This window comes from Ambystoma mexicanum, chromosome 11 (assembly GCF_040938575.1).
Source record: "Ambystoma mexicanum isolate Mex_15411 chromosome 11, UKY_AmexF1_1, whole genome shotgun sequence".
NCBI lineage: Eukaryota > Metazoa > Chordata > Amphibia > Caudata > Ambystomatidae > Ambystoma > Ambystoma mexicanum.
This window is the reverse complement of record NC_090934.1, coordinates 1,323,825,989-1,323,846,196: the sequence shown is the minus strand read 5'-3', so window position 1 is coordinate 1,323,846,196 and position 20,208 is coordinate 1,323,825,989.

Here is a 20,208-nt window from a genome sequence, read left to right as displayed (position 1 = left end):
CATGTGTCCACATAGTGCAACAGAAACACATGTCCAGGAGAACGTCCACATACATTGGCCTGATAGCGCACCTTAAAAGTCACATTAAATACATAAATAATTAAAAATCCTAAAAACACCCTCTACACGAGCAGCAGGAACACCCTAACTGCAGGCTGCAAAACAACTGCATCCTCAATCCACACAAAAATGAAACCACCTCCAAGGCCCTGACCCAAATCACCCTAAGGTACCACCCCAATGCATGTGATACATTGCCATTCCAATTTCCACAGACCCATTAATAACGCTTGCCCTCCTTCACTCCACCACAGGGTCCGATTCAAACGATGAGCTCCAGGACACCCCTACCAGCACACCTGCAAAGAGGGCCAAGACCAACGGCCAAAGACCCTCCACCTCAGCTGCACGGATCAAGACACGGCAGCAGCACAAATCAAGTGGCAGCACACAGGAGGGGACTTCAACAGGCACCCCAGCAGCCAGCATGCCCACAACAGCACCACCACAGGTCCCCCCAATGGATGCCACAGAAGGCACTGCTTCTGGTGGCAGCAGCACCATAGGTGACACTGCATTAATGGCAGCATGCTCCGACACAGAAAACGGTGATGTCGATCTAGGATCCATCCATGACCTGTCTCAATCCCCCTGTTTGTTTCATCCCGTACACCATGAGGATACCACGCAGGGGCACCCACAAGACGACGACTGGCCATCCCCCACAAGCCCTGTGTCAAGGCAACATGAGGTGATCAGCCCCTCTGTGACACCACCGCAAATAGGCATGGCCCAGCAGAGGCAACAGTCCCTCGACCAGGTGATCGTGCAACAGCAGCAACTGGCCACGCTCCTCAAGGACCATGCTGATGAATGTGGGGGTACTAAGGCAGCCATAGAAACATCTACTGAGACACTAAGGGCACAAATGGAGAGAAGCACCGAGAGCCTGAGGGCACAAATGGAGAGAAGCACCGAGAGCCTGAGGGTACAAATGGAGAGAAGCACCGAGAGCCTGAGGGGGGAACTGCATGCGACTTCCCAAGACGTATGTGCTGAACTTGCCGCTGTGCGCCGTGTGCTCACTGAGCTCTCACAAACCCTTAGGGACATGCATGGACGTGAGCAGGCAGAGACATCATCCGTTGCAAGTTCCGTCCAGGGCAGCCCCCAACGTAGATCTGGGAGGAACCTGCGCTCCACAGGCAGGGGTGCCCCTGATACCCGGAGAGGGGGCTTGCAATAGCGTCTGCCCACTGACAATGAGCATCTTTGGACACTGGTGTTCGGGGGGAGGTAGGAGGGTGGAGGGGGTGTGTTGGGCTTACTTGGGTGGCGGGTCGATGGGGTGTGTAACATAATTTCACATATGCTATAAACATTTCACAATCATCCAATGAGATGTGTGGACATTGATCTTTGTGTACGAGTCCTTTATAGGCGTACAGTCCATATTGTGCATGTTCCAGACACACACAGTGCCACAAGTCCCGTGCCCATGTATCAGCCACCAGGCGTGAGTGCTAGAAGCATGAATCTATGATAATCTGACGAATTTCACGGGCCTCCTGTGCCTCGCGGACTCCTTGAGGTGCTGCCACATCCCCACCCTCATCATGACCATCTTCAGGTGCTTGCAGTTCTGCGTCAGGGGGCATGGGCACATTTCTACGTACGCACATGTTGTGTAGCATGACACATGCCATGACCATCTTTGCAACCTTCTCATGGCGGTACAGGAGTGCCCCGCCAGACCTGCTGAGGCAGCGGAAACGACCCTTCAGTAGGCCGAATGCCTGTTCTATGACCACACGGGTACGTGAGTGGGCATGGTTGTAGTCCTCCTCATGCTGGTTCTGTGGGTTCCGGAGTGGTGTAAGGAGCAATCTCTTCAGTGGATACCCGGCATCACCTGTATGTGGACAATAAAGGATGTTTGTGGAATGACATTGCTACGTACGCATCCCCCCCCCCCCCCCTTCCTGCCAGGTCATTGCCGCATCACATACCCCACATTATCATGCATGAAATGAGACTCACCGAGTAGCCAGGATCTGTTCCCTGCGTGTCGCTCCATGTAGCGTGGTATTGTAGAGTTCCTCAAGACCATAGAATCATGGGTTGATCCAGGAAATCGGGCACAACAATGTGTAATTATCCTGTTGGAGTCACACACCATTTGTACATTAAGAGAATGATATTGTTTTCGGTTGCGGTACTGGGCCTCCATGGCATGTGGGACAACCAATTCCACATGGGTGCAGTCGATGGCACCAATGCAACCTGGTATGCCGGCAAGTGCATGGAATCCAACTTTTGTGTTCGTAATTTCCTGCTCCGAGCGTGGTAGAGAGATGTAGTCGTCTGCGTGCTTCAGGAGGGCATCGAGCACTTGCAATAGTGTCCGTGACAACAGTGGCTGTGAAATGCCATGCAACTGTCCGACTGTGTGCTGGTAGGTGCCTGTGGCCAGGAAGTGGAGTACAGACACCACCTTCAGTAGGGGTGGGATGGCGGTTGGGCTATCTATCATGCTGACAAGGTCAGCGTGTGTCATGTCCACAATGGCGGTTATGGTGTCCCGGTCCAAACGGTAGAGGGTGTGGATCTGCTCATCAGTGAGGTTGAACGGATGTGCTCGGAGGCGTGGGATTGCGGCTGCCTGTGTGGTGGTAGTGGCTGTGCTGGTGGGCCTTGCTGGCCCTGCCTTGCCCTCCTCCTGCGTCTCCTCTGTGCGGCCGGTTGTTGTAGTAGTTGGTGTTCGTCTTCTTCTTGTAGTTGGAGTACTTGCAGTGCTATCAGGTCCCCCAGGCCCAACATCGCTAGTCCTGCCGGTAGCATGTTGGAGTGGGTGTGGTTGTGGGAGGGGGTTGGGTGTGCAATTTATGTGTTTTCAGTTTGTATAGCCTCCACCTGTGGTGATTCATTCCACCTGTGCAAGCTGCAATCCCCTTTGGGCGAGCACGTCCCACACACAACGCTGCAATTCGACGCATGGCATCTTGCTATTACAATCATGTATTTAATCCCGATGGCAGTGAAATATTGGTTCATATGTTCATTCTGCTATGGTCCCATTGTTTCACATACTATCTTTGCAGTTGCGAACAAACTTGTGAAGGGTCAGTGGAATGTAGTACTCGATTAACGGTGGACCCTCATGCAGCACTGTACTGCGGTTCACCGACGGGCGGGGCGTCCCATTTGTGAGTGAAGCCAGTTGCCATTTTCACACACTGCCGCACTACACGGATGGATTTGTGATTTCAAGCGGTCACAGATGCCTTTTCGACGTGATGTTGCAAATGAGGAATTCGAAGGACAGAGCTTTCGGTTTTCAGCTAGCGGCGAGGAGACGCCCACAGGTCTGACTGCAGATATAAAGTTCTATTGTTTAATGTCCTTCGGACAGGGGCCATGGCGAGAATGCAATGATTGATATGAATAGTATGGGATGCGCAATAGCGTAGTGGACGATAAGGCCGGACGTTCCCAAATACATGTCACTTCACAACACTGGAATTCCGGGCTGGAGCACAGTGGATTTTGCAGACTGCATTACGCACAGACTCAATGGAAATTGCACATGTTATGTGAGTAAATAATCAGGCGTTTTCATACCGGGATGAGGGAATGATGTATGGATGCATGGACAGATGATTTAATAGAGAGTTTGCCATGTACATGGCTTTTTGGAATCTATCCACTTCCCCTGCGCTATGTGATGCAGGGCTGCCATAGTGGGACCATCGTCTATCTGCCCTTGTTGAACCCTCCCTGTCTCGACGCGCCTTCATACACTTGTGTCTATGCACGTTACTAATCCCATCTAATGGATTCTGTTTTAACAGACGCATGCACACAAACACTCGTTTGTAATAGTGTTTTCACCTCGATTTATATAGTTAAGATTCGCAAGTGGTTTTTGGGTGGGAATAATCCTTTTGAGTGGGCTAGCATGCATATGGCTGTGGATTTAGTGTGATCATTGAAGTGAGTAATTCAAATGAAGTTCTGATGCCCATACTTTTCTTTTTCATTTCATTTGGGTGACAGGTATCTCCTCCCCTTTTGCCGCTGCCATCTGTATGCCACTCCTGCAGATGGCTTTTACTCCCGACACCTGCTGCTTCGTGTTAATCAGTGGAGCACCATTACGATCTTATGGGACGATCGGCAATGGGCCACATGCCCTTACGCAGTACTAGTGGCTAGGAGCAACATTTCGACCTTTCAGCTGGACTAGTGCCTACCTAATGGGACGGCCCTGCGGTTCTAGGCGCTTCCATGTTGCCTTTTTGAACGTGAATGTAGCCCCTGTGTACCATGAAGGAACAGGGCGTCACACAAGAAGAGGCTGGTCATTTATTGCGGATGCAGCCTACAATGATGAAAAATATTTTGGAGTTCATGACCTAATAGCTGTATGGGCTTGGTGATTTTGTTGTGCATTAAATTTTGATTATGATATTGACCGTGTAGCGTTATTCTTTGCAAGTAATGTAGCATATTCCTATTTGTGGAGCGATGTATTGTGAGAAGATCTGCATTGGGTTCCGGCTTCTGAGTATAGTTGCGTGGTACTGTACTGGGCGCGTTTGCCTACGAAGCCCAGTGAGGTCAGGGATAGGGGCTGCCATTATGACTGTTTTAATGATGTCATGCTCAGGGGCGGGGGATTAGCTTTTGTGTAACAGATGCCGGTCAGCCAGGTGGATTGGTGGAATGATGTGATTATCAGAATATGGCTGGTCACAGGTGCCTGTGTTTGCGTGCGTTTCTTGGAGTGAGACTGAGGTCATGTCCATTGGAATAGCTTCTGTATTCGTGCCATCTGTGCCCTGCAGCTCCCATTGGCCCCTCTTGAGATGAGCCTGGCTGCTCAGTCACTCTGCCAACTTGTGTGGTACATGCTTATGCTGATGGTTGGTTTGTTTACTGGCAGGAGTACAGGGCTGGGGCAGTCTCACTCAGGATACTGCTTTGAATGTTGCCTTACACTGGTGTCAAGCGATGGGGGGCCTGTTTTTGTTTGTCTCATATTTCAGTTCATGTTGCTGTACTTGGACCTTCACATGCCTGTGCTGCATCAGTACGGCAATGGTGACATGGCAAATATGGATGGCCACTCACATGGCACTTGGAGCCCCTACATTCATTTGTTCGTTGGCATGCATGGGTGACTTGTACATTTCACTGGTTGCATTGTGTGACTTCATTGCACCTACGAGGAGTTGTGCAATGTGGCCAGGGAGTGGTGTACGGGCACTCAGTAGGGCCTTTTACGGTTGGTTCGCGATGCCGTACTTCTCGCCATGGCGGAATGGTACTTTCCGCCATGCTTGATGGCGTTAGGTGAATGTCCGCTAGGGTCAGAATTCGCGTACCGTTGCGCCATGGTGGTAATTACGGTTTCGCATGGCGCGCGTGCGCGTACTTGGTGCAGTTAGCGTTGGCGTTCACTACGGTGTCGCTAATGGCATCGTACTTTACGGTGACGGGTCATAATCGCACCGAGCGCTATTCGATGGCGGTATTGCATTTCCGCCATCGTTTTTCGATTTCCGCAAGGGTCGTAATGAGGGCCATAGAGATTAAGAGATACGGTGAGTAGATGAGAGAAGAGATATGAAAAGAGAAGCAGAAGTAATGATTCTTAATCCAGAGGTGACATGGGAGAACTTAGAAGAGTTCAACCCAGCACATGAGCAAATGACAGGTCCATCCAGAGTAAATCTGAAGGATGAATTCGACTCTAGAAATATTGGGGACGCAATCGATATAGTCTATCATGATATGAGGAGTAAGGAAGTATTGCAGGGAAAGGCTAAGAATGATTGACTCAAAAGTACGGAGCTGTACAACAGAGAGGGAGCCTCATGCATTTTTGAGCCAGCTGAGCTGTCTTTAGATAGACTGACTCTGAATGAAAATGAAGACGAGAGAAATCACACAAGTTGGGGTCAGGTGGGCCCTGGAGGGTGTTTTCAATGGATAAGGAAGTAAGATGGTCAGATTTAGACCTCCCTATATCTCGGGCGTCAGAATCATTGACGCGGCTAAATCGACCTAAAGAGCAATCCCATGTCCAGAGGGGGGACTTGCCACTGCATGGAAGCAGGCTAAGGTCGCTGCCAGGTACAAGGCAGAGAGGAACCATTGTCCCTGCTATGAACAGACAGACGATGGATGATGGATGCGAGTTTGGGATTTCACAGTTTCCTTTATTTAGAGAAAGGAGGAGCTAGGCCACAGTGTATACCTTGGCCACAGATAAGAGAAGGATAACTTAACGTGCAGAAATCCCGAGGTTACATTCTGGTTATGGGAAATGGATACATGAGTAAGGGAAAGTTTCAGGAGGCAACACATTAACTACAGGGGACATTAAAGGTCTCCTGATTGTCATCCTTGGGAAAAGGACTGATGACGTTTGGTCAAGGACAGGGTATTCTAGTGTTACCAAGCTAAACAGTGCTCTCGATGGAGCACCGTTCAATACTGAAGGGTGACGGGTTAGAACGCGCTTGGAGTGCTGTATCCGGACATGACAGACATGAGAGCCATAATTATGCCAAGGGCTGCCAGAAGCAGCTCAAGAAATTGGTGGGCATGGAAGCGAAGCAGTGGTCAGAAATATAACTGGCCATTGTGCATTATTGGAAGCTTTTGCAAGAGAAGAATCAAAAGAAAGACGATGCCAGGAAAGGAGAAGAGGCAAAGATAGTCTAGAAAGAACTGTCCAAGGACGCCATTGAAGGGGCAATATTGACTATTGGAGATGGATCAGGTTTATAGAAAGCAGAAAATATTCCGTAGGTGAATAACCACAGGCAGTTTGATCAAGGTAATAACTGAGCTGCATCACGGGAAGGGAAGGCTTGAAAGGTAGGGGCTTCCAGAATAATGAGGGATACTTCCAGAATAATCAAGGTGGATTTCAAAACACGCAGAGCAATAATCAAGGCATACAGGAGGGGCAAATTAGAAGACCTCCGCCTGTATGGCATGTGGTATGACAGGGCACCTTGTCGTACAAAATGAGCAATTCTCAAGAGGGGACTACAAACCCGCCTGCGTATTCACAGCAGGATTGAGATGGGTTTGCTCAGAATCAACCGGTGCAGCAGACACAAGTGCTCAGAGTGCGGCAAGACTTTCAAAACGCAGCAGGCAACAATGAACTCGCCACAAGGGCAGTCACAGCAGCCACCCGTGCAGATAGAGCAAAAACAGGGCAAGTAATGTCTCCTAGACGAGGGGGTGTTATTGTTGATGGATGGAATCCTTTTACAGGTACAGGGATGCAAATGTATCCACAATAGGACACCTCAGTGGGAGACTTGATGTGTTCGATACTATTGGGGATGCCAAAATCCTTTAAGAGAAACAGAAGGTTAACGTCAACATAAGGAGGCAAATCTTTTTTTTTTTTTTTGTGGACATGGGTGCAATACGCTCATGTATATAAGAAGGGAAGGACGTTTTTTGATGTCTGGAAATGCCCTGAATACCCAAGGGTTCACAGGAGCTACAAGTAGAGTTCATGCTTACTGACGCATTGCCAGTATCTATAAGAGAGTGTGACATGTCTGTGCCATTATTGTATTTAAGGCAGACATCTGTCCGCATATTGGGTCGAGATTTAATGACCAAGTTGAACATGACAATTTTGTTCACTAATTAAGGCATAGTGTGTTCAACACCAGGAATGCGTTATTTAAAAGTGAAGTGAATCTATTATGGCATTTACAGGACAGGTAGCCATACGAGTACCCTGAGAACCAGAAGTGTTTCACTATGGGGTACGCGTTCTGTTGAACATGGCTGCCAGGCTTAATGGGCAGAAATGTGAGAAAACCTGATTTTATTCAGGCCAAAGATACCTATGGATGAAGAGGAGGGGCGTGTCTTTTCTTTAGAATTACAAGCAGTTATAGTGCAAGGAGAATTAGCTATGCTGATAGAATTGATTATGATGAAAGACAATGGTGCACAGTGATTGCCATTTGGGAGGGTTACAGATTGACTAACAACACTAATAAGGATTTGTTTAGAGATCATCAATCAGATGACGAAGTAGTATTTAAGATAAAGTATTACTTATTAGGTAAGAGCAATTAAATGTGGAGTTCCTCAGAAAAATGATGCTAGCACGGAAGCACCTTGAATATTTTTAGATAAATGGCAGGACGAAAGTGCCAGTTTCATTATGGACCACAGAATAGGTCCTGATGACGTAGGCCTACAGAAGGGAGCAGCGGAAATGAAGATTAAATTGAAACCAGTAACTATTTTACCTCAAGCACGACGGTATACCATGTCTCTTGAGGCCGATGAAGGTATCTTTAAAGTTAGAATTATGAGGAGTTCTATGATGAGCTCCCGAGGGTGAAGGAAAGTGCGTTGGCAACTGGGGAGATTCTCTTTATTGACGGTTCTTCGAGAATCAATCAAAAATGATGGGCAAAGATATACAGATGCTGCTGTGGTGAAGCACACGGCCAATGGTGAACTTGGAGTATTGATAAATGCACGACTACCGTCTCACTTTTCGGCACAAGCTGCAGAATTAGTGGCGCTGATTGTCGGGCTGGAGAATCACGCAGACCAGGAAGTAACGGTGTACAATGACTCCGCCTATGTGACGTCGACTGTACACGAAGGACTAAAACATTGGGCACAGAGGGGGTACCTCTGAGTGGATGGCATGCCAGTGCAACACGCAGCATTATTGGACAGACTCAGCAATGCACTGCAACTCCCAGTAGTCATCGCAGTTGTTAAGATGTAGAGTTCAAATTAAAAGGGCATATTTTATCTCACATGGAAATTGAAAACAGAATAAGGAAGCAAGATGTGGTGTATGTATAGAAGTTATTATAGTGTTTGACATGTCTGATGTGAATGAAAGCATGATGTGATGATATGTGTGTTTAACTATTATAGTAATTTATTTAGAATTTAATTGATAGAGATTCAAGGGGAAGCGCCTCAAGATAAGAAAGACTTGTGGATGCAGAAAGGGTGTTCTTTAAGCATTGTGTGCAACAAGACAGCACTGGCAAACTGATAATGCCTGTAGCCTTATTAAGGGTGGCGTTGGAACAGCTACACCACCCTGCACACGTTATTAGAGAGAACCTCGCTGCATCGAGTGCAGAGGATTGGTTAGTTCCAAATTTAGTAGAACACATTGCATTTTATGTAGTAAAATGTGTTGTATGTCAACAGTTTACTGCTGAGCACATATTGCACACAATTAAAGGAGTTTTCAAAGACCTATTGATCCCTTTCAGCATTTGCATATCGACTAGATCGACATGCTACAAGTATATAATGAATGAAGATATATGATCATAGTGGTATGTCCTTTCTCGGGGTGGAGTGAAGCTGGATTGTGTACATACCCAGACCCCACCTGTGCAGCCACATTTTTTGTATGAGAAGTGTTTCCTAGATGGGGAATATGTGCAATATTGAGTTTAGATAAATGGCCCTCATTTTTGGTAAATGAAGTCTGTGAATACATAAGCTTGTTGTTTAGTATAAAGCACAAGTTTTAATTGGCATGTCACCCGCAGGCGAACAAGATCTGTGAGAAACTCAATGACCTGCTTAAAGAAAGAATAGTCAAATTAAAATTGACCCTGGAGAAAGGATGGTTGCACTGCCTACCACTGGCATTGTATGCATTGAGAAACCATCCAGGTTCAGACCACCATTTTACCCCCCACGAGATAGTGACAGGGAGGCAAATGAGGACACTTCTCACACCTCCATTTAGAAATAGAAGTGATGCCTAGCCGGCAACAGAATTGTTAGGAAAGTAGCTATGTGATTACCTAATGTGTATGACTTCAAGTATCTCTGTCATTTCAGATCAGCTCAAGTGACAGGGGTGTGGGCAGCGCAGAACACAGAAGGAGATGCTACAACAACCAGAGTTGATCAGCTTTGTCTTCCCAAACTTTACCTCAGAGATGTGGTCCTAATCCACAACTTTACTAGAAGGTGCCACAAGCCTCATTTTAATGGCCCCTTCATAGTAGAGGACGCAACACCGTCTGCAGTCAAGGTACAAAGCAAACACACATGGATAAGTTCTTGGAGACCTGAAGATCTATACTGCAGAATCCCTATCAACCCCACCCCCATCAGAAGCAAGCATTGGGGAAGAATCACAGCACGTGCAGACTAGGTCTATGACAAGGAAGAATGCCGCAAGCTGTCGAATAAAGACAAATAGTATATTGGACTGTGGCTTATTTCGAGACACTGTTTTCAGTGACTAAAAAGGAGTTAAGGGAAGCTATTTGTTCTTGAGCCACAGGAATTTGTTGACATTGGACTGAGATATGTCTAAGTCTTGAGCGTAAAGGATAGCATGCCAGATTTGGAGTTCCTTTTGGACGACTGGAAAAGGGAGCAGTACCCCGATTTCTTTCTTACCGACTTTCTTTTTGGAAGTGCCTATGGTGGTGCCCAATGACAACATTTCACAGATCTTTCTTGCTGTGTTCCTGTTCGTTTGGCATGCTTACCCTGCGCTTGTGGGGAGAACTACTAGCGTTCATCTTTTCCTGGAAGATCCTAAGAATGGCCCAATGTTGAGGAGAGTTCTTGCAGCTATCATTGAGCAGATCCTTCAGCTTCCTCAGTACAGTGGGGAAAATACAAATGACCCTGCAACCAGATAAAGCGCATAGACTGCTCAGCCTAGTGTTTTACTATCTGGTTGAAGAATGTCAACATCTTGTTGGGAGACAAACTGATGTTAGAACCTTCCTGCGAGACCTGAGAAACAATGCAGCACTTAATGAAATATTGAGAGACATCATAATCCAAGTAAATAGATACTCTGAAAGAACATTAAGAGTTGAAAGAGACTTTCGAGGAAGGAGATCCAAAGGTCTATTGATTGAGGAACTTTGTTTCATGCTGAAGGAGAGTCTTCATGTTGTCTGGTCAAAGGCCAATTCATGGCATCCACTGAGAATTTGTGTTCATCATAGTATAACCAGCTGAGGCTGATCGAGGAACTTTTTGAGTGGACTCAGCAGATTCCAAAAGTAGTGCATGATGTTGCCCCATTAAAAATGTTATTTCCTTCCTTAAAAGTAACATGGGCAGCATCAATAGAAATTCCGTTATGGTAGACCAAGAGAGACGTCCACGATGTGCAAAAAGTTATTGCTGTAAGTGGTCCTACCTTTGCATCATCTACACTTGTATTGTGTTCATAGCGGTATTACTCTCACTTACGCTGCGCACGGCTTACTATGAAGAGACACATGAAGTAAAGATTCCTGTGTATCTTCCTGTACAAGAGAAGGGTACAGACGTGGTAACTACTAGGCAACTAAGACCTTTTGTAGTTATCCCTACTTTAGTGGTACACACAAGAGCTTATGGTCCTGTGATAAATAAACCTAGGTTACCTTTTGGAAAAAGGTCACATATGGAGATTATGCAATACATTTTTATGCCTAAATCTTATGTTGATAGGATGAAACTTCTAGAACTTTCTCCTACACAGATAGCACATGTAAATACACCCAGTACACTGACAAATGTTTCCATGATTGGTCCAATAGGAAGAAACTATGCTGACATACTTCATGAGATGATTGTAGAGGATCATAAGAGAAGAACCAGACCTAGGAGAAGTGCTAGGTAGGGTAATCATGAGCTAAGTGATTACCTGGAAAGTACAGCACATTTTCGAAATAACATTTGGTACAAACTAAGAATCTTGTGATCAGATACGAAAAGAGTGAAAGGAGCTGAAATCACACAGGAAGTGAATAAAGGACTTGAGAGTCCAGGAAAATCTGCAGAAGAAATTTGTAGATGGGAGAATAGAGGCCAGATGCAGATTTGTCGATCAGTGTTATCACCAGATGGCTGGGAAGAAGGAGTGGTAATCTGCAGAGCCTGGGTGATCATTGGTTGTTACAAGCCAGTCATTGACATTGTGCAAAATGGATGCAAGCCATTATGGCCTGGACTTGCTAAACTACTGACCTGGGTCGAAGACAGAGGAGGACCCTTGCAGATAGTGCCTTTGGAGAGTGCAAAGCTGTGCTTCAGAAACAATGGCACAAGAAAAGTTGGAGAAAATCAGAACTGTGGTTGTATCTTTGATGTACTAGGAATGGAACTGGGAACAGCAGTGATCATGGATCATTATTGGGCTTGTGGATCCAGAGCTTATATGAAGCTGCCCAAAGATTGGGGAGGACGATGGTCACTGGTGAATGTTCATGTTCTAGCATTGGTGATTCCTAAAAGTGATTTGAATCTTGGCAGTTTCCCGAAAGCAGATGCTCACCTAAGGAAGAAGAGATCTGTGGAGCTGATTAATCGAATGAAGAGGGAGAACTACTTCTCTGCCAAGTCAATAGAAGCCTTTGACCCCATCCTGTATGAGCACAGACTGTTCAGCCAGACTTCGTCAGTATTCACATTGATCTTTATGCCGAGTATCCAAGTTGGAGCAAATACCAAATGGCTGCAGATTACCAGATGGGAATTGCTGCAGATAATCAACACAACCATAAAGGGTATGCCTACATATTATCCCCACCAAAAATATTGCTGTACATATGTTAATTTGTCTCGCCATAGGTGATATTTTTGGGGGGATAATTTGTGGGGAGGGGGATGCGGGGGTGTCCCCCACACATTTAAAAATAATGCGGGGGTTGCTGGGGTGTCCCCCGCAGGGTCCATGGCTCAATATCGCTGCAAAAATATGGCAATATTTTCGTATCGCAATATTTTTGGGGGGAAAGTAACACATGGAACCCCACAAAGGGATTCAATGCTGTCAGAGAAGAGATGAGAGCCATACGCCTGATGACTCTTCCGAATAGGTACGTCCTAGACATGATCACAGCAAAGGATGGAGGTGTGTGTGCAAAAATTGGAGAATCATGTTGCACGTTCATACCTTCTCACGATGATGAGAATGGCACCTTGAAAGAGGCCATAGAGATGCTAATGAAGCTACACGTCCAGATGATAGACGAGGTAGAAGATATTACTAATGACATCTGGTTTGGATCACTCTTTTCTTGGGTTCCCCAATGGATAGCAGCCATGTTCAAGTTCCTTGGAGCCCTGATCGTGTTGGTGTTGCTTGGATTCTGTGTGATCAAGATAATAATCACACAATGCAAGAAGACAGCAAAGAAAGCCATGGGGGTGAAGATCATGATTGATATTGAGTCAGGATGGAAGGCCAGAGATCTGACAGATGAGGAAATCAGAGACTTTGTGAAGGCCAGTATCCATGCACCTGAGGGAACGAAGTTCCTATATCCAAAGAACCATAAGAAATATGTGGGAAAATGGATCTATTGCAGCCCAAGTGGACAGTGCATGCTCATGCACTAGAACAAGGATGAGCATGTGAAATCAGCTGGATTTCTGAAGGGAGTCATAAAGATATGGATCCCAAAGAAGCATTACTTCAAACGAGGATGCCTAGACGTGAAGGATGATGGGAAAATGGTCGATGAATCGCCCAGAGGGGGGAGTGTAGAGAAGGAGCTAAGTAGCCCCACCTCAATCACCTCGCCCATATTGCCTATACGTTGGGAACCAGAGTGTGAGACACGTGCGGTACCACTGACAATAATGATACCAAAGAGAATCCTAGAAGCATGGTTCCCATTTAGAATACTATACCTGCATATGAGACAGTATGATGGCCATTTTAAGAAAATCCTGGAAGAAACAGATCTGTTGAATGACGAAAAAGAATGGTGACGTCATGCATAGAAGAACTGACGTACATAGAAAAGATACAGAAACTAGAGAATGCAGATATTCTATAAGGCATAAAGAAAGTATGGAAGATAAGTAACATTTTGGGATCAAGATGAAGAAACTTATGCTACAAAACGAATTAAGATATCAAGCTGTTTTACACGTCTACATATGCAAAGAAACACAAGCAGACAAAGTATGCTTGAGGCTAGCTTATAGTGAATAGATTGTGACCTGCGCCACTATATACATATATATATATATATTGGAGTCAGTAAAGAATGGATGTTTCCACTACGTGTTATAGCAGGGCTGGGCTAAAGACAGAAGGCTTTGTTTCCAGTTTGGCGCAGTTAGGAAACACATTAATCAAAAGTGAATCTCAGAAAGGCGAGGCTGAATGAGCCAAGAAGCCAAGGCCATATCAGGCTGGAGTGAGCAGACCTTGGTTACAAATCGTGTGAAAGAACGAAGCTCCTGTTCAGGAGGCTTGGACAAAAACACGAAAGACCTCAGAGGTCTATTAGAAAAATAGTATTTTAATACACTAGAAGCTCGATTTTTGTGGGCTTCAGTCATGTGGAGAGAAGAAGTTGGATGAGCATGATGGTCACACCTACACATGAGGGCAGAGCGTGCCTTCACTCCCCTAAATTCTCCAGAGCAAGGGAACACTCCCAAGGACAAGTTCAAAGCACTAATTGACAGCAGACCACTGAGGTGATGATGTATGATTATGCTAATTGGTGGGAAACTATGGTTAAGACTAGCTCAACAGCACCTGGAGGCTCAGCCTGTGTACTGCTAGGTTAGAAGTCAACCAATGGTAGAGGACTGCATGATTAAGGGTCCTATAGTTGTGTAACCAATGGGACGTTGTGTATTTAGTGACGTTCATAGTGTCCTGTTTAAGGGGAGGGCTAAGTTGCCCCACCTGTTGTTTAGAAACAAATCTTTTTCTTCTATTGACCTAAAATAAGTATGGATTGTATACTTAGATGTTCCTTAAGACCCTATCACACTTGCCACTAGGTTTTTGTAGTTTGCCACGTAGGATGACGTTAGTAATACGTAGGTTCACGTCACCTATGATGACTTTTTGTTATAAAAGGAAGCTTTTTTCAAAATGCATTGAGAGAGAACTTACGCTGAGACGTCCGGTGTACTCCCTGTTTTAGATAATTGATATTAAAACAGTTATCCTTTTTCCAACTATCTGAGTCGTTTCAATGATTGATGTTTGAATAATTTCTGCATCCCCATCCATCTCAAGGGTATTGGTACCTTATCTTAAAGGGCTGGAAACCCCCAGTTCAGATGTTTAAAAATTCTGTTTTCCATATGACAGGGATCTTCGATTCCTGCTTCTTTTGTAAATTAAAATGGTGCTTATCTATTGGTAATGACAGGTACGCCCCTTTCCACATGGCTCTTTAATTTTGCTTGAAAAACAAAAACAAAGGTCAGGCCGTTTTTGTTTCAGTGTTTAAAATCATGCCATTCATGTGAAAGGTACTTCTTTTTGGGGCCTTTAAATGCACCCCACACACATGACCTCAAAGCATCCATCGATGTTGACACCTTATATCAAATGACACCAAACATACACTTACAAACTCATATTATATCAAACGACCTCAACACAAATACTCTCAGTTAATAGAATCAATAGCCTACAATGTAAACTCTTAGTAACTTCTTCCTACAACATCTCGTACCAAACAACAACTAAACTGCACATGCCAAGTACAATCCCATATACATCAGTATACAAACAAAACACAACATGCTATGAATGTATCCAAGCATTCACTCATTAGCTGCAATCCCCCAGAAAGGGGCGAGTTAAGACTTCAGCAACCTTGGTTTTATTTTACACTACGTTTAGTGCCAGTGTTAGTTGTATATGTAATATATACCAGGTTACCTTAGCGCGGCCATTCCCAGCATTGTTAGCCTTCAACTCTGTATAGTTATGTATAGTTTACTATCTCAGACCATGCTCTCAACTTGCTGTAACTGAACGTGTGTCCTCAGCTTGTAACAAACGATATCTGTAAGTAACCAACGCTGTGATACCTGCTGGTTTGGGTGTGTAACCAATGCAATAAATAAATAAATAAGTAAAATGTGTATATAAAAGCATATATGTATTTACTATGAAGGTTCATTAACGATTTCAACAAACATTGAAGATTGTTGTACTAGACCTCCCGAATGTAAAGGCTACGTGTCCTTCTGACAAGTTCGTTCCATGGAACGTTTCTGGATCTACTATGGATCTATACACACCTGACAGACTCCATTAGGCATTTAGAGACCGACAGAGGGTCATTGTGGGAATTGAACAATGTGTGGCACTGATCCGCCGTCCCCCAAGGCAATGCAAGCACGTTGACACTAGAGTCATGCTTTGGTATAATTTAGAGATTGATAACTCTGCATCACTGTCAGCAATGCTTAACAACGCATTGGCTGTGCATAATAAAGTAAATATATATATATTTGCACAGGTCAATTGCTATATGCTAATTAGATGTTTACATGCACTATGCACTTTATCATGTAAATGCACTATGCACTTTATTATAACTAACTTTAGTATTATATCCATGATAATGCTGCTTTGCATATTTGCACAGTTATGCTGGTAGATACCACCATCCAGCTATGCACTAGACACTTTATTTACTGATGCCAGTGATAGGGTTTTTTTTATTGGTTACCCTCTTGTCCATTACTATTTGGCAATGGCAAGAGACATTACAGCTAACATTTACCTTGGGGCCATTATGGCCGCCATGGTTCACATAACTCATATATTGCCATGCTCTGCCTAGCATCATTAGCTGTTCGGCGTAAGTGGCATTTTGAATACATTACCTAAGAGCAGCATTTTCGAACATCAGCTCTTAGTGTCTCATTGCCCGCACAATTTCGGGCATTTTATTGAATAACACGGTAACATGACAACTTCAAAGACATGCACAGATTATTAATGCCAGATTAACGTTTGATAAATTATGTATGTTGAGAAATATTTGGTATTCTGCATTCACTCTCCAATAACGGAGTTGTTTGCATTGGCGTTGCAAACAGTCTATGTAAACAGATACTCCAACGCAAACATGCATAGTGCCTAGAATGAGGTTGACATGTATTCACTATGAGAATTGTGCAGTCTTTTGTAAGTGTTAAGATGTCTGCCGTGTTGGAATCGAGGTAGTGGTTAATCATTTTTGGAGACACTCTACATTGAAAATAGGGGATAGAGATGTTTGAGCCTATATATAGTCACCTTGTCTATGTTTACACTTTTCTACGTGATCAAGCGGTCTGTGTACCGTGAAACGCGTTGTTTTGTGCTTTTTTCTTATCCATGCTGACATTTAAATAAAGGCATGTTAGTTTGGAATAACTTGGGTTTGTTTGCCTCAGTATAGAGAGTCATCAGGGCTTTCTCTATTTGTTTTTGGGAGTGCATTCCGCCAACTTCATCCCGTCTCCATCACGGACCGGGAAATGGGTTTTTCTTAAATATATATATATATATATATATATATATATATATATATATATATATATATATATATATATATATATATATATATATATATGCATAAACTTGTAAATCTAGAACTGCATTATTCATGTAGAATCTATAAGGTGCACAGCATAGCCCTAACTCCCGAGCACTCACCAGTCCTTACCTGTGAGACAGTCAACACAACATGCATCAGGAAGCGGCCCCACACAGCAAGGAGCCAGAGTGAGGGTGAGCCGGATGTTACGGTTCAGCTCATCCTCTGATATTGAAACCGTGCAGAGGAGGAGGTGCAGGCAAGTGGGTCTGGGGGGAAAGGGGAAGGTGAGCGCACAATGGGATTTTGGGGGATCATCCGAAAATTGAAAATGGGCATGACGAAAGATTAGGAGGGCAGGTGTGGGGGGGGGACCCCCAAAAAGGAAAGACGTCCAAAATACTGCAAAGTGGTGCTTGGTAAGGCAGCAGAGCGGCCTAAAAGCCAAGTGGCATATAATGGCACCACGAAGACATGGAACTGTTGTGAGCACATGCATGTAATTTCATGACATGCATCAGCAACTTTCTATCCTCTGTTTCTTCTGTCACTCTTTCGATCAAACAGTACCAGCTGCAGCAAAGACTGACAGCAGAAACGACCAATCCAAACATGGCTAAGAAACCTGCAGGGCTTCTTCCCTCAGCTAGACCCTTAGAAGTACTTGAAATAAATACGTGAGCATTAGTATATTTTGAGGCTTCCGAAGTAGAGGGCAGACCCCACAGGGCTTCGAGCAATTTTGTAAAGGACCTACTCGGTCATATTAAACATGGAAAAAATACTATCTAGCGGACCGTGATGGTCCTTTTCTAAAAACCTGTTTATTAAAGGAAAAATACATTTCTTCCCATGCAACAATCTCTGAATATTTTTTTAAAGTGAGTCTGCACTTGGCGTACAATGGACGTACCGGCGAGCCGACACTTTAGATATACTGACTTACCAACATACAATGCATTACTGGAACATTTCAGTGTCCAGGTGGCATTCCATGGCTGTAACTTCACATGTACCTCACCCTTTCAGAGGGCACTCCATTGGCCGTATCCAGGCCACATGACACAGTACCACTTTCTATTTATAGGCAGTCCACTCCACTGTCTTCTTATTTGCATTTTGCAAGATGGCCACCACAGCCCGTTACAGCGGTAGCAGCAGACTCATCGAGCACCTCAGTAGCAGGCATTTTATATTGTATAACCTTGACGTTTGCCCAAAAGCTGTTTACTCTTCATAACCATTGTAACGACAACCACCTGTTCCACCCCTTGACCAGATCGTATCATCATCAAAACAATGTATTGTGTTGCATTCTGCCATTACAACATAAATACATTAAAACAAAATATGAGCTTTACAAAAATCAAAGATTCACATCATCTTATAAAATTGCTGCCTTCGCATCTGCCTTCGCATCTGCCTTCATCCTCCTCTCTCTCCCACTACAGACTCTGGGTCTCATCATGAGTCTGGCGGTAACCCTTAAATGCAGTGGTAGCACTATTACTGCCTCATTTAAGGGTCCGCCAGATCAAGGCCTTGGCGGATTTCCCCCCAGCTCTGAGCTGGGGGGAAATCCGCTGCAAATTTGCTGATTTTCGGCGCTATTACCACTGGCGGGAAATCTGCCGACTATAATAGCGCAAATTTTCCCCATTGGGCCCAATGGGGAATGAGGAATTCCCGAATGAGCCCAATGGGGAATGGGCATTAACCGCTCTGCCAAACCCGTGATCCGGTGCTAATAGCGCTGAGGGGTTTGGCGGTAGGGCTAATAGCACCAGCGGTAATAGCGCCGGCGTTACCGCACAACTCGTGATGAGGCCCTCTATCTTGACTCGCCATTACTAATACCCTTGACAGACTTGACCTAGTCATGAGGATCCACCTGAAACTTTCCTTCAAGCGTAACAACTGGTACGACTCCGAACTTGCAGTCCTGAAACACAAGTGCAAAGCTGCGGAATGGAAGTGGCAGACCTCAGGCTAACCCCCTGACCAACTGGTCTGTCGGTTGCTCCAAAGGCAATACAGGCCCTCCATCCATGACAAGAAAATGACCCACATTCAAGCTTGCATCTCTGGTGCCTCCAAAAACATGGCTGAACTCTTTAAAATCTGCAGGAAACTAGCCAACCCTTCCACAGTCTCCTCCTCACCTCTTCCCTCCCAGGCCCTCTGCAACGCACTGGCCACACACTTTGCTGCAAATACTTCGGACGTCCTGAGCACCCTTGCGCCCCTGTCCCCGCCCCTGCTGCCTCCTATGCCTCCTTCTCTCCTATCACACCTGATGAGGTCACCAGAGTTGTCAGCTCCATGAAGGTCTCCTCCAAACAGGTTTCCCCTGCTCCTCCAGAACCTTTAGGGACAATATTGGCTCTCTTGCTCCTGCACTTGCTGATTTCTGCAACCACTCTTTTGCTTCTGGATCTTTCCCCTCCTCCCTCAAGCACTCCCTTGTGCGCCCCCTACTGAAAAAACCTTCTTCAGACCTGTCTTGTCCAACCAACAACCGCCCATTTCTATCACCCCCTTCCTTGGGAAACTCTTGTAGAAGCTGGTCTTCCCCCAACTGACCCAGCACACTGAACTTGTTGGTTGTCTCCACGACTATCAATCTGGATTCCAAACATCCAGAGACATGGAAACTGCTATTCTGAGCACCGGTGAGGAACTGCTTGCATCTCTTGATTCCAACTCTCGAGCTGTTCTCATTCTACTTGACCGTTCCTCTGCATTTAATAGGGTCAACCACTGCATCACCATAAAACAGCTCCACGATAACCTAGGTATCTCGGTGCGGGCACTGGACTTGCTGAACTCCTTCCTCAGTGACTGCCCATAC